Genomic DNA, 16,663 nt, shown 5'->3' with positions numbered 1-16,663 from the left:
TTCTACTTCTTCCTTTCTTTTCCTCTTACTTTAATCACTGTACTGCTGTGAAATGTAATGTTATCCACTGCGAGACTAATAAAGGCTAATCCAATCCAATAACTAAATATTGAATTCCTCTCATCTGTGACATTGTGACATGATTTTTCAGATGGAGTCCTTCGGATTTTGGTTTTATTGGAATGTCACTGTGATAGACAGCCGTGCACATGGTCTCAATTTGGTCGGTTTATCCAGAGATCTGGAAACTGACAAACTCCAAACCACTCATTTTTTTCAGGTATGGCAAACTCGCTTTCTACAAAGCGAGATACCTACAGAGCACATTTAGCAAATTGACTTGCTATGCACATTTTACCCACACTGTGAGAGAACGGGAGAAAGAGGCTTTTTTGGCCAATTAGTTTTGTGTAAATAATTTGAATGCAAACGGAAGATTTAGGTGATGACAAGTCATACATCAGGCTCGAAAGGACATGATTGACCCAGCGCCCCAATTTGATCATGAGTAGTCCTCTGTTGCTGGATTTCTGTCAGCATGTTAAAATGTGAAGGTGACCGTATGTCCATTTGCCATAAACACACCTTAAGTTATGTTTGAGTAACACTGTACAGGATATACTGTTGGTAGAAAGCAAGTGAGGTTTCTGAAAATAGGCAAACGTCCAACAGAGATGTCTGACACCCAAACCCATCAAGAAGAGGCAAGGAGGGAGGAAAAAAAGATCAAACACATATTGAAACGTGCTACTCTAGAAGGAATAAAGCAAGACTCCTTCAACACAGGAGTATCTTTAAAACCCATAGCACTTCTTCAGTCTTTTTCATCTAGTTCCTCATCTGTTTTGAAAAAACATGTTCCAGGAGCGACTTCTACACATTAAAAAAAACAAACTTGTTGAATAAAATCAAAGTGGTTTTATCTCTAGGGCTTGCATTACGAACGTTAACTTCACCTCACAGATCAAACCACAATCAATTCCCAAACCAAAGTTGTGGAGGTCAACTTTTGTTCGTGCACTCTGTGCTGAAATGAAAAAAAAAAACAGATTTTGTGGAATTTGTTCAAGGCTCTAGCTATGTAAAAGCAATATTTTAAATTGTAATATCATGCACGTATGCTGGGAGACAAATTCAATCAGCCTGTAATGTCCCTGAAATTAACAGAAAAAGGCAAACATCAAACCCCACCAGTCATCAAGAGTTACCGATAATAAAAACATTCTTAAAGACACTTGATGGAGGCCCAGAGCAAGTCAGCTGTTGCTGTCAGATTCACCGTCGACTTCTGTCATTCCATGGTGCATATTTAAGCCTGGTGCTATTAGTTTTTGTCCAATAAGGAAGGGCAGCTCGTTTGTCTCCACAGAGATCGCTGTTTCCCCTCCGTCGATCCCCATTGGAGCCAGTAATCACTCCCACATTCAACACAATCGACAGCAGGGGCACACAAACACGCACTGGCACATACATATAGTATATATAACATCCAAAGTTTCTGCAAATTTGCAGAGATCTCTCCATGTCAGTGACAAGACTGAAAACCTCATGGCAACTTACAAAATTGACAACTTACAATATCCACGTTTTGCAGCAACCTCATCTCTCATCTCATTTTCCGTACCGCTTATTCGTCATTAGGGTCGCGGGGGCCTATCTCAGCTGTCTTCGGGCACGAGGCTGGGGACACCCTGAATTGGTTGCCAGCCAATCGCAGGGCACACAAAGACGTACAACAGTCACTCTCACACTCACACCTAGGGACAATTTGGAGTGGTCAATCTGCCTGCCATGCATGTTTTTGGAGTGTGGGAGGAAACCGGAGGACCCGGAGAAAACCCACGCGGGTCCGGGGAGAACATGCAAACTCCACACAGGGAGGCCGGACCGGGACGCGAACCGGTGACCTCTGCACTGTGAAGCCGGTGTGCTAACCACTCGACTACCGTTTTGCAGCAACCGTTTATTTTAATTTACCTTGAACGTGTAACTCTAATTATAATTTGACAGGTGAGGTGAGTTTAAGAGATTGATATACATCAGACTGACACTATCTTGGATTTCATTGTAGGAGCACTGAAGTAGTAAACAGAAAATCCTCCATGCCCAATTATTGCCGACGCTTGAAGCTAAAATGCCAAGTAAACTACAGTTAAAAAAAATGGCCTTGAATATGATATGAAAATGATCCATTACTCAAAGTGGAGTAATGGATAAAATGGATATCCTAACTACATTTGTTTCGCATAATTAATTTAGATCTGTATTTAAAAAGGATTATTTTTTTAATCTCCTGGCTTCAGAGTGATAGATTTAGTGTAGTTTTGTGATTGGAAATGATTTTCTTCCTCCTGTTCCTAATTACACCTTACAGGGGGAAACAGCAGAACAACCCGACAGCTTTTTCAGCAAAGTTAATATAGTGGAAACAAGCTGTTTATCATCATTGCCTGTAGCTTCACAGTGTGGAATAGTAAAAACAAATACACTCCTTGGCTCATTGTTGACTGGGTCTAGCCCAAATACATAAAGTCTTGAAAGCTGTTAGAATTTGCATCGTTATTTGGCAAGCTTTCTGTTTTTATAACTGAGCACAAGCGTTATCGTCCTGTTTTGATTTGTCTAGTTTGGATTGGATGTTGGAATAAATTAGCTCAAAATGAATTGTATGATATGTTTGCTTATTAAATTAAATTGAGATGAGATGAGACAAATTACTCAACCCTGGAAAACAGGGCAGTTCCAACTGTTAGAAGAAGCTTCAACATGCACTTTGCACAGAATTTTTACCACATCCTGGAGGAGACTTCATGCCTGCATTATTCAGACGGACTATCCAATTTGAGACTATTAGTATGTCGGCCAATTAAATGTCCAGGGGAAGTTTCCGGATCGATATTGAATTGAGGATGCAAGTATTCCAACGAATTGATGAATTCATATTTTTATCCACCCAGTGTGTGATATTAAACCTTAATCATTTTCTCAGTTCGTGGTGGTAGAAGATCCCAAAATGCAAGCAGGAGGTGCTGGGTAAAGTTGACCAATTGGATTCCCAAAATACTGAAGAAACGAAATCCCCCAAAAAGTCCTGAAAACAAGAGGAGTCCAAAGTAGGAAACAAAAATGACTGGAAAAAAAAACAATCACTAGAACAAACATGAAGCAAACATGACGGAACAAGCCAACAATGACCCGACACCGAGTGGCTGGGCCGGGAGTCCTTTTAAAACAATCATCACAGTGTTGGACCGTCAGGGTCTGCAAGGCCTTCTCTGCTGGTCTAAAAATATCTGAATCACAGACTAATGTCTATTATATTTTGTCCATAATTTCTTTCAGCTTCCTTTCATTACTTTAGCCCTGTTGCGCTGCTTCCAGACGGGTGTTTTTGTATTTAAAGGACAACCGACGTCACTTTTTTGTTTTTTAACTGACATCAGAAAAACTTTTATAGCATCTAAAATACCCAAAACACGCAGTATGATATTTGTATTCAAATGCTAAACACCAATAAAAATGACTTCAAAAAAATTTGAGCTGCGAATTGGGCATATTCAGAAAGTCCCGCCTCCAGTTCGTGACGTCTTCTTGCATTGCTGGAGAATCAAAACAATGGCTTCAGATTCGGAGAATGTGCTTTCTTATTCCACATCCAGTTATGAATCTGATTGAAATAGTTCTGAACAGGAAAGCATACATGTTTGCAATCGATTAAATAACTTATTTCGTGCCATTTTGAGGCAACATTGGGGGGAACTGTCTCACCCAAAAAAAAGAGGCACAAAATAGCGACCTCCTGTGGCCACCTACGTTTCCATAGGCTAATAAATTCCTTATATGGAGCTTGGACGCCCTCTTCTAGCGGCTTTTGGGTGCAACACGAGGTTGTCAGACCAAATAAGTACAGCAAAATACATTGACGTGATGGAAGGACTGCTACAATGTGTCTTTTTTTTCTGTCAGGGCCGTTCCTTTAGTGACGTCACGTACGGACTCGTCACCAACTCAAAAACAAGACTTCCTGAATATTCAGCGCAAGTCTTAAAACGTAAAATATAGCTATATGCGGTGGAATCTTATTAAAATACGCTCAGTAGAAGTCATTTGAAGCCATTTTACAAATTATGGACACAACTTGTCCGGAGACGTCAGTTGTCCTTTAAGCATTTAACCAATCACGTTTCAGCCATCATTTGTTACCACGGTCAGAAATCTACCTGGACGCCTTAATAATCAGTTCTGCGGGCCTCGTCGTATCAAATGTGATGATTAAACTGTTGCTCTTACCAATCAGATTTCAAGTTGGCAACCCAAAAGAGGTACCGACACCTTCTTGAGGGTGCTGGTCAACGTCAGTGTTGATTATGATTGGCTGGTGACTAGCCAATCACAGTTTGCACACTGTATTGGTAGCCAGCTGCATAAGCAAATATTGTCTTGATTTAATAGCAGTTTTGTAAATCCAAATTGGATGACGGAGACTTACTGTTAAAGCCATTTTCAAGATGGACTTTTCAAGAAAAAATGGCGAATGGTATCCTCTAGTGGACTTGTAAATCACACCACACTTTTTTCAGTCTGGATTGATTCAGACATAGCACTACTGAAGGCCTAGCGATGAAATCTACAGCCCGCCACTGTCATCACATAATGACCAACAGGCGTGCAGCTGCACAAGGAAGCCCACATTGCTACCCTTTGGTCACAAACAGAAACATGACAATTATGTTTACATAATTCACAGTTAACTTTTTTTTCCTTTTATCCCAGGCGGGAGGTAAAGCCGAGGCAAGTATTTTGCAATAAACACTTTAAGCCGTTTTTTCAAAAATGTATCAATCTCAAGAGGATGTTTCTGTCCTCCTGTATTAATTATACTTTCTAAGATGAGTTCTGGAGATTACAGATGAGCGAAGAAAAATCTGCATTTCGCAAGCAAGCACACAAGGTTACGCTTGGTGCATTATGCAAAACAATAATTAAAAAAGTTCCCACTGTCTGTTCTTTTGAAACTGCCCGCATTAACATTACAGAACAGGAAGTGGCTTCCAGAAATTTGAGCGCGATTGTTGCTAGTAAAAATGACAATAGAATAGTTCACTGTGACATTAGTACACAGTCGGCAACCATTTGCTTTCTACAAGCAAGAGCGGCACAACTGTTTCTCTGCCTCTTGCTTGTGATTTTCTTTTGATGTATTAATTCATTGATTTTATTTTAGTTTTTTTTTAAATTAATGGACATCATTACAAATAAGGTCCAAGCTGAAAATGAAATAAAAGTCAATACCGAATATAAGGCACACCCAAAAGCCTTGATTTTCAAAAAGATAACCCTGCCCTTTATACGCAGGTGCGCCTTATACCTGTATGTGAGGTAATATTACGCCACAACAGGTCTTTCACCTACTGTCAGCAGCCACCAAATCCATTTCCCCCCTGAGAAGAAGCAGTGCGTAACCCCAGCCTCTACGACAGTGCCTTATAATGTGGTGTGCCTGATATTTGGAAAACATTATATACAGTAAAGTCTCGTTATATCGATATTCAAGGGAGTCCGAAAAAATATCGATATAACCGGGACTATCAATATATCCGACCCTGTTTGCATGTAATTTTCTCCGTGCGTGCATAGAAATAGTATCGATATAACCGGGACTATCGATATATCCGATATCGATATAACGAGACTTTACTGTATAATATTTGGAAAACCTTTTTTATTCATTGAAGGTGTGCCTTATAGTCCAGTGTGCCTTATATATGAAAAAATTATCCCATTTGTTAGGGGTGCGTCTTTCACTCCGGTGCGCCTCATACACTGAAAAATTTGGTAATTCGAAAAGGTTTAAACCCCATCAAAAAGTTGTTTATTTTACACATCTGCAGCGAGATAAAGCAAAGCCATTTGCAAAGCCGCAACAAGACCCATGTTTTGGTTTGAAAAGCATGCCACAGGAGAATGTGATCCAAGCAATAGATACAACCAGGCCACAAAGGCCAAAATGGGTGTGATTTAGAGGCCAATGACTCTGCAACCAACCGAATGGAGGTGTTTCAGCTGCTCAGGGCTTGCGCTGAATACCAAAAAGGAGCAAAGCACCATAAGAGGAGTAAGTATACAATGCGGGGAAGATGCAGTCCCTTAGTGAATCAGTGACTTTCTAAGCATGATGGAAAATATGACCTTTATGTTCAGAAAAACGTGGGGATTCAAAAGATATGGTCGGAAAAGAATCACAATATTTTGAGTTATGAGTAAATATTTGTGTTCCGATGTTGGAATCTTTTTAAGAGTTGCCAAATGTTTGTTGAATAGATTATCTTCTTCCCATTGATGCCAGCATGGGAACGCATTAATCAATGCAAATCCAATAATTAACACACTTATTTTAAAAAAAAATGCTTTGTATCGTCACAACGGTTCCCATACCCGCCATATTTTACTGCCTTAAAGACTTCATTGACCTTCTCGATATACTGCCATGACTTTACAAGATATTGAATGTGGAACACTTTTGCAGTGCCAGTAATCAACGCATGGCTTGAAAAAACAAAATCCTCTTGCACCTGTGAAAATATATGCTGGCACTGGTTTCCTAAACGCAAATAGGAAGGGACCATCATTTTTGAACCACTGCACCAACTTGTGCGCCCATATAAGGTGCACACCGCTCGGACAAAAACTATGTCTTTTCTGGTGTATAAGGCGCACCCAAAAGCCTTAATTTTCTTCAAATGATGAACCTGCGCCATATACGCAGGTGCGCCTTATACAGTATGTGAAGTAGTATTGAGCCACAACAGGTCTCACAACTACTGTCAGCCGCCACGACTGCATTTCCCCCTGTAACTCCAGCCTCTACTGTAACATTTTAAAATGCCTTATATTTGTAAACCGTTTATATAATTATATATTTGCAACACTTTTTTTCATTTGTTGAAGGTGCGCCTTATAGTCTGGTGTGCCTTATATATGAAAAAAGTTTGAAATTACACAATTCATTGGTGGTGCGCCATATACTCCATTGCGCTTTATACACCAGAAAATAGTGTACATATATTGACCACGCTTGTCGATAACCTGAGATGATAAGGAACTCTTACTATGCCAAACAGTTTTGTTTCACGTGACATTATTCTTTTGCAGTTGACTTGTTTGGTCCGTCACCATGGCTGTATGTGCCTGTAAATGATGAATGCATTTACATCGCAAGATGAAGCCAAATTTCCAAACTTCTGATGAAATCACTATCAACTCCCGATTATGAGAGCAGATGAAGAGGCGGAAAATGATGAATGAGCTGGAAAAGAGGAGAGGAGTAAACAACGGATGAGCAAAACGACTGCAATATCCCCTTTTAATTCATCACGGAAAATGAAACAAGTGGTATTCATTGAGGTCTCATTTTCTTTTTGTGCTTGGTTTGTGTTGAATACAGCAGTCTTGTATTGTGCTGAAAGCAAAGCGCTCAATCCAATGTGCATTTGCAAAACATCTGTTTGACTAAATGATTTCCTTTTGCCACCACCACCTGATACTGTCAGACATATGTATCAGTTACAAAAGCCGTGTGAATTCTTGGATTACCATGAAAAAAAATATTTTGTGAGTTGATAATTCGGATTTGCAACATGCAACCTAAATTTTCCTAAAAAAATTTGAGGTTTGATCAGAAAAAATGGGCAAATCGTAATCTGCATCACTGGGTACAACAGTTTCATAACAATCTTGCACACTGGTTCTACCGCTCCCTTCCTCCAAAACCTCCCATAGTAATAATCAAGACTTTATGATGTAATGTACCAGACTGTAATCCCACCATCAATCTAATTGATTTGACATTGTAAAGAAGGACTCTCGTCGACTCCAGTGCCAGGGTTTTTTGTCATTGCCACTTGGATTCCTGGACCCACAGAATGAGTTTTAGGACTACATAAACATTCAATACAGCGTTAGAAACCTTAGACTATCTTCTTTCATCATTAAAAAAAAGAGTTAATTCCTAAATTATATGGGTCTGGAGTTATACGAGCTTGAAATGAGGGCGGCTGTCCAAAATACAATGCAATACATGTACAGTATATTGATTTATATAGCTCTTTAACAACATCTAAAGCTGGAACAAAGAGCTAACATAGAAAGAAGCCCCATTGTGGAAAAGAAATTAACATGTCCAGAGGTCATGGCCAGCGCTTGATCGGCACTCAAGCATGAAAAAACAAAACCCGAAGAAATTCGGGAATGGCGCTCTACGTCATAATTTCAATTCTGGAATAAATTTGGGAATGGCAGTGAATGGGTTAAAACATAGAACAAGAAAAATAACCACTGAAGAAAGACAATCAGAACTGAAGTGCACATGTATTGCGGCTCAGAAAAATCACAATTGTTCTGATTTCAGGTAAACCCAAAAAGAAAGAAACATCGTTGTACTAAATTCATCCTGTCTACTTGATAACTAATGTTAAGCAGATTCCTTACTTACAGACAGTGTATTGTCGGTGTTCAAATACCTGACATGTTTCGGCGACTACTTCCGCCTTCGTCAGAGTGTCACGGATGTTGCTGTGACGCGCCATTTTCAGCTGGTGTTGCTACACATACTGACCAATATCTCCTTTGGACATCTGAACACCCCACTATTCATAAGTTGTCAGTCGTTAGAACATTACATGAACGCACCACAATAATCACGGACCCGGAAGACAAAACACAGGAGGAAAAACATATACAACACGCACTGAAAAAATGCCAATATCCCCAGTGGGCAATAACTAAAGGGGCAGAGCAGGTCAAAAACAAAAACAACACAAGACAGGGAAGAAAGAAAAAGCAAACAAACAAACAAGAACACAGAGCAATGGTAACACTACCGTATATAAGAGGAATCACAGAACGCATACAAAAGGGCACTGAGGAAACACAACATAAACACACCGGTCAAACCACACACAACTCTCCGTCAAATCTTGGTACACCCAAAGGACAAAATACTCCCGGAAAACAAATGTAACTCAATATATGAAATCCCATGCAAGTCATGCAATAAATCATACATCGGGGAGACAGGAAGGAGTTTCAATACAAGAAAAAAAGAGCACAAGAACGAGTGCGAGAAGGAGACGGCAACAATCCAAACAAGAGCAATAAAAGAACAAGCACAACAGGAGCACCATAAATCAGCCATCACGGACCACTGCAAAAGAGAGAACCACATCATGGACTGGGAGAAGGCCAGAGTCATCCGCACCGAAGACAAAAAACATCAGCGCTGGATCAGGGAGGCCATTGAAATCCGAAAGCGAGGACCAAGGACCATCAACAGGGATGAGGGAGCTTACATGCTCTCTACTACCTGGAGCAGCATCCTGGAGGGACGAGCGGACAGCGGGGGGCGTGGCTTGCCTGTCAGTTCTGACAGGTAGGTCACGCCCTCATAGCAACACCAGCTGAAAATGGCGCGTCACAGCAACATCCGTGACACTCTGACGAAGGCGGAAGTAGTCGCCGAAACATGTCAGGTATTTGAACACCGACAATACACTGTCTGTAAGTAAGGAATCTGCTTAACATAAGAAAGAAACATGTTTCATCTGGTTTTTATGGTTGGATAGATGATTGTTTATCCAATTACAGTAAAGTCTCGTTATATCGATATCGAATATATCGATAGTCCCGGTTATATCGATATTTTTTCAGACTCCCTTGAATATCGATATAACGAGACTTTACTGTGTTTTGATCACAGGCATGTAATATAATTCCAAGTGCAGTTATACATGGGTACCACATGCTATCTTCAAATGTTTTAGTGTGGTCCAAATTATCAATCGCCTGATTTCTAAATATGGATTGGATTGGATATGCCTTTATTAGTCTCACAGTGGAGAAATTTACATTTCACAGCAGCAAAGTGATGAAAGGAATGAAAGTAGAAAAAAGAAATACATGAGCTGCTGGAAAGGCAGCCACTCTCGCGGCGCCGTCTCGAAGTCAAAAGAACAAAAAAAAAACTAAATAACAAATATGACAGAATAGAGACAATATGACAAAACAAAGACACAGAGAGACATTCATTCTTCAGGACTTGCTGTACCCTCTTTGTGATGACATGAAACAGTTCTAGATGAAAGAGGAGAGGATCAAAGCGTCTTTCCACCAGTGGATCAGGGACATCATGGTGGAATGTGCATGTCAACTACAAGCTAAATGTTGAAAGCAATATGTAGTCATAATATTGATTTAAAGGTAAAGCTGAGGCATAAATGATCCACGGTGTGTTACCGTGGGAACGGAGGGGTGTGTTGGGTTGGGGCGTGTGGCGGCTGTGGTGATTCCGATGATACTACCTAACCGTGCCTTGGCATTACTTATTTAAATGAGTCTGTATCACTAGTTTCTCAAGATAACAATATCTGCTCAAACAAGTGTGACATTACAGAAATTATGCATACAGTATTTAGCAACAAAATATGCAAGGCATGCAGGAATACAATAAATGGCAGACGAAGACCTTCGGGGAGGGTTTGTGAGTGAGTGTATGTCAAAAGTATAAGGGAGGAGTGAAAACATTTACAATATCAAAAGTGTCTCGATAAATCAAATACAGTACAGTGAGACCTCAACTTATGAACACCTTATATTACGAACTTTTCATGTTACGAATGTCAAATTAATGAAAATTAAAACTTATAATAAGCACTATTTTCATAATACACACCGACCACGGCTGGTCCATCAAGCACACGACCTTCGGATCTGGCGGAGTGATCTTCAGCGGAAGCACACGACCGACCAGCGCTCCAGCCGGCGCTACTTTCCACACCCCCTTTCATTGAATGCACACGTTGATCGCCTACTTGGAGCATTTTGCTGATAATTTTACTATGATGGGACCGAAAATCCCCCACAGGCTCGTGTTCAGCCCAAGAAGACACAACGTCGCTGAGAAGAAGGCGATAATTGAAAAACACGAACGAGGTGTGCGTTTGTGTGATTTAGGGGCCGAGCACGGCTATGCTGAGTCAACCATTGTCTGTTGCAAAAGGTGTTTCCGTGCTCGCAAAGCGACGGTCTCGGGCAATCGAAGAAGCTGAAAAACTTCTGTTAATTTGGATTAACGAAAAGCAGCTATCCGGCGACAGCGTAAAGCTATTTTATGCAAGAAAGCACGGCTACTTCACGCCGATATCACCATGCGCAAACCTGGAAGTTTGCCGCTTATTGAGGATTTTAAAGCCAGTAACAGAATATCTGAGGAGGAGATGGCTGCAACATCAAGTGAGCTCATAAAGGCAATGTTGGTAAAGTGGAATGATGTGCAGGCTTTTACCGAACAGTTCCATTCAGAAAAGACTGTGGCTATTACAATCATCAACATGATGAACAATAATGTGATGCCTCGGCTTCGTAAGACCTTACAAGTCAGAAAGCAACAAGTGTCAATTAAGAGGAGTTTAATCAGCAAAAATGATGAGGAGAGTCTCCAAAGAAAAAAGAAGAGAAGCCACACCAGAGGTTAAGTTATCAACAGTCCTTATGGAAGGTGACTCTCCTTCCATAAGCCATCAACGACCATCAAAAAGGTAAATAAAACTTTATTTTAAAGCATAGTTTATTTCTTTAATTACAGTCCTCATGTAATGTGCATCTCTTTCCAAACAGCAATTCCCTTTGATCTTTGACCTCCAACACCATTCCATCAAGCCATCAATGACCATCACAAATGTAAATAAAGTGACTTTATGATACAATGCAGTGTATTTATTTCATTACAATACAATAGCACATTTATTATACATCGAATAAGGTATGTTGTGTGTAGTTTTAAGGCTTATTTAGTTGAAAAGTATATTTTATGGAAACCCGGGAACGAATTATTCCCATTTTAATGGTTTCCTATGGGAATTTTTTTTAAAATACACACTTTTCGCCTTCCACACTCTGTCTGGGAAACAATTAAGTTCGTAAGTTGAGGTCTCACTGTATTGATCAATATCAGAATCAGAATTATCTTTATTGCCAAGTATGTAGAACACACAAGGAATTTGTTTGCGGTCGAACACGCTGCACTAGTATCATCATCAAAAAATTGCAAAGAGGCACTATACAGTTCCATTTGGGCTACTGTTCAAAGAGTTAATGGCTTGGGGAAAGAAGCTGTTTAAATGTCTGCGCTTTAACAACGGCTAAAGCTGGAACAAAGAGCTAACAGAAAGAAGGGGAATGCTGCCCTCTTTCGGAAAAGAAAAAACATATCCAGAGACCATGACCAGCGCTTTATCGGCACCCCCCGCAAGAAAAACCAAAACTCGAACAAATTCAGGAATGGCGCTCTACGTAATGCTTATTAATTCCTGAATAAATCCGGGAATGGCAGTGAATGAGTTAATAATTAATCCATCTATTTTCTAATCCGCTTATCCTCACGAGACATTGTCTGTCTTTGGGCAATCGGCCCCAAAAAATATGTGTTATGATTGTACATCCAGTCCCGTAACTGTTCACTCAGTGATTTCAATGCTTTGCTGTAAATCTACTACCTGTGAATTTTCCCGTTTACAACTTGAGTTGCCTCACTCCAGCGTCAGCGCAATAACACTGATTTATTATGAAACAGCTCAGGTTTTAGCCATGCAATGACGCTGATACTATAGATATTGTCAAGCTATCACATTTTTTTTTGTATTTGTAGCTTCCCATTTCAAACCATTTTAGTTATCGCGCCAGCTCACAACAAATAAATGACAAATGCAAATGGCAAACAGAGCTCAAGATATTGACCTTTCTTCAATAATTCATGTTCTTGTCTCTATCTTCACACAGCCTCTCCCTTCATGCTTTTTTTTCAGTTCATTATTCCATTTGTTCCCGTTCACTCACCGGCACCCCTGCTCATCGCTCCTTCTGGCTGGCACTTCACAGCAGCCAGGCTGCTTGCCAGCACCAGAGCTGCACTGAATCGAATCCAATATGCTCGGTCAGGGTGGACACTGCACAACATTATGTACGGCAATCCAGTGGGAGACAAAAACAGCTAATTGATTCACCCTTGAGCTCCTCGAGAAGGGCCAAATTCAGTTATATTTCCGCAACCATGGGTAGTGCGATCTCAGAGGTCACTCAATGTATGAACGAAAAAGCGAGTTTGTCTCGATTTGATAAAGGTGCAGAATATCAAAACACAATCTGAGCTACAATTCCAGTGTCAGCGGTAAATGAGCTGAATGGATTGTCAAGATACGACAGTAATGTAGAGGGACTTGCGCTGCAAAGCCTTCTCTGCTGGCCTTAAAATATCTGAATCACAGACTGATGTTAATTATATTTTGTCCATGAATTCTTATTAAATAATTCCAAATTGTCTTTCGGTGTCCTTTCATTACTTTTCCCCTGCTGCGCTGCTTTCATACGTGTGTTTTAATATTTAATTTAACCAATTGCATTTCAGCCATCATTTGTTATCAGGGTCATAAATCTACCTGGACGCCTTCACAATCAGTTCTGCGGGCCCTGTCACATCAAAAGTGTCGATCAAACGGTTACTCCAACCAACCTTCTTGAAGGTGCTGGTCAACGTCAGAGTTTTCGCAAACTATAATTGGCTAGTGACTGGCCAATCATAGTTCACAATCCGCTAGTGACAAGAGCATACTGGCCAGAGCTAGCACACTGTATACGTAGCAAGCTGCATAAGAAAATATATTGTGTTTATTTAATAGCAGTTTTGTCAACCCACAATACCTGAAGGTGAAGAAGAAATGGATTTGGTTGGGGATTTACCGTGAAAGCTATTGTCAAGACGGACTTTTCAAGAAAAATGGACATCATTAAGAAAGGTCAGTTATTTCTTGGCTACCGGTACCCTCTAGTGGACTTGTCGTAAATCACATCTGATTTTTTTTCAGTTTGGATTGATTCAGACATAGCCCTACTGAAGGCCTAGCGATTAAATCCACGACTCGCCACTGCCTTTTATGTCATATAAACAATGGCATATATAACGTGCAACTGTATTTATGTTGGTGACAAATAAAACATCAATACTCAATGCCTCTCCTTGACAGTGAGCACTTTGTCTTGTCATATAATTTTGGTTTATACATCTATTTTAAGTGCACAACCTGGGCCCATCCAATTATCAAAACAAATCAACGAAAAAAAGGGAACAAAAAGCATGGTGCCGTCCCACCGCGTCAATGTTTTTTTTTTTTTTTTTTGAGAGCGCGCGGTTACAAAACAAACAGCCAATGCCGACCCAAAAACATGCACAAAAAACAAAATAGTTGGACTTCTGTCAAGCTGTGTGCCTTACCTTATTCTGCCATCTTGTGTGTGTGTGGGTGCTGTCAATTGAGTTAATGTCCCTCATGGTGCTATTCCACATCACTAGCAGCGTCAACCTCTTTTCTTGGAAGCATCATGCTAATTCCTGAAATAAAACAACCACAATAAATAGTTAAGACTGATAAAGTGCTCTTTTGGTGCACGCTTGCATTGATGTCAATGCCGCCTTTCTGCACCATCGGAATTAATAGAAACAAACTGTTACAAAATGCAAGCTGGGATTTATAATTTTCTTACCGTGACATTGTTTTCCAAACCCCATTATTGATTGAGGAGAATGCTAGTCATGCGCTTTGCATGTTGAATTTCCCTTCAATTTCACGCTCAAGATGAAAGCTTTCAGAGAAGTTCAGTTTATAAAGCTTCTAATAATACATGTCAGTGAGGTAACTGGTCCAATGGTTTCTGAAGTGGGTGAACTAAAATGCCTGATAGAAGCTTCAAAGTAGAGACTGATGCACTCTACACTCGACTCTACAATTATGCAACACATGGCGATTTATTCAGCCCGAACACTGTCTACGTGTATATTGTCTTTCTGTGTACATATAGAGGAACAAAATCACCTAGAGATCGTATATTTCAACAACCCGAAGATAGAGAAAACATTTTTGTTCTAACTGCATAATTGTTTTTGGTGTATTGTCTATTTTGCAAACCTTTTTGTACTTGGCTGCTCCTTAATATGAACACCTGGTGAGTGATGACTGTTTGCTTGCTTTGTTTGTTCCTCACTATACCTGAAAAAAGAACGAAAGAGAATACTGACTGATTTTATTTTGATTCCCTTGCTGTGTTTAGATCATGCACAATGAAAGGAGCAGCTCAATGAGGAGACCTCACATGAAATAGAAATGCTGTACAAAAAGTAATTGACTGAAACCGTTGAATTATCACCATTGTGCAATATTTAAAAAATGGATTTGGCTCATGGGCCGCTTTTTAGGGATGGCATCAATATGTTAATGAACCTTAAAACAGGAATTCAATTGCAGCTCGACATTTTTCCTCATCTTGTTACTGCAACTGTATTCCACTCAAATCTGTCAGGTTTATGAACCTTGTTTGTCTCCCGATGTTAGCAGGACCTGTGAGCTTCAACATAAAACTGTAAAACAAATTGGTTCAATGTGAAAAGCACCACCATTATGCTGTTAGGGGGCTGGTAACGAGAAGCACCCGGTACAGAAAGGAAGGTTTATCTGCAGATAAGATGAGGCATTTAGTCATGTCAAGTGCAAAAGGTTCTGGTCAAGGGAGAAGCCAAAAGGCAAGCGCATGGCAGGATTAGAGTTAAAAAGAGATAACAAAAATGTGACAGAAGAATAGTTGGATACAATTACAGTAAATCGATGCTTGTGCGACGTGGCGGAGGCCAACGCTATCTTCTGAGGACAGCTATGGATGACCGAGTGAGTCGGGGCATGGCGGGTGTCAAAACCTACAGTGATACATAGAACAGGGGGGGAGGTTGGATACACACACCAAGAGTGGAGTTCAGGGTGCAACAGACTTGACAAAAACTTTGGATGATGCAATTGTGCAACATTATAAATCCAAACAAACAATGAAAAAAGATGATTGTCAATTGACTAGCTCTCTAGGGAAGAGGATAAGGGCCACTGAAGGAAAAAAAAATAAGGTTGGGACAGAATTCTCATTTAAGAGTCACAATTCTGAGAATAAAGTTCAACTTCTCATATTAGAGTCAGAATTCTGAGCATAAAGTCAGAATTCTCACTTTACAGTGAGAATTCTGAGATTAAAGTCAGAAACCTGAGAATAAAGTCAGAATTCTGAGATTAATCAGAATCAGAATCATCTTTATGTATGTAGAACACACAAGGAATTTGTTTGCGGTAGAACACGCTGCACTAGTATCGTCGTCAAAAAAAAACTGCTAAGTGGCACTATACAGTTCCATTAAATACAGAATTATGAGAATAAAGTCAGAATTCTGAGAATAAAATCAAAATTCTCACTTTGAAGTGAGAAATCTGAGAATAAGGTCAGAATTCTGAGATTACAGATATAAGAGAATAAAGTCAGAATTCTGAGATTAAAGACGGAATTCTGAGAATAACGTCAGAATTATGAGAATAAAGTCAGAATTCTCACTTTATAGTGAGAAATCTGAGAACGTCAGAATTCTGAGATTAAAGACATACTTCTTTAATTAAAGTCAGAATTCTCACTCTAAAATCAGAATTCTGAGGTACAACTCATTATTCTGACTCTAAAGTGAAAATCTTGCCAACCATTTTTTTCTTCAGGGGCCCCAATCCTGTACCGTAGCTCTCTGACGGTGTCA

This window comes from Hippocampus bargibanti, linkage group LG14 (assembly GCF_051943395.1).
Source record: "Hippocampus bargibanti isolate YZ-2025 linkage group LG14, ASM5194339v1, whole genome shotgun sequence".
Classification (NCBI taxonomy): Eukaryota; Metazoa; Chordata; class Actinopteri; order Syngnathiformes; family Syngnathidae; genus Hippocampus; species Hippocampus bargibanti.
This window is presented reverse-complemented; position numbering follows the sequence as displayed.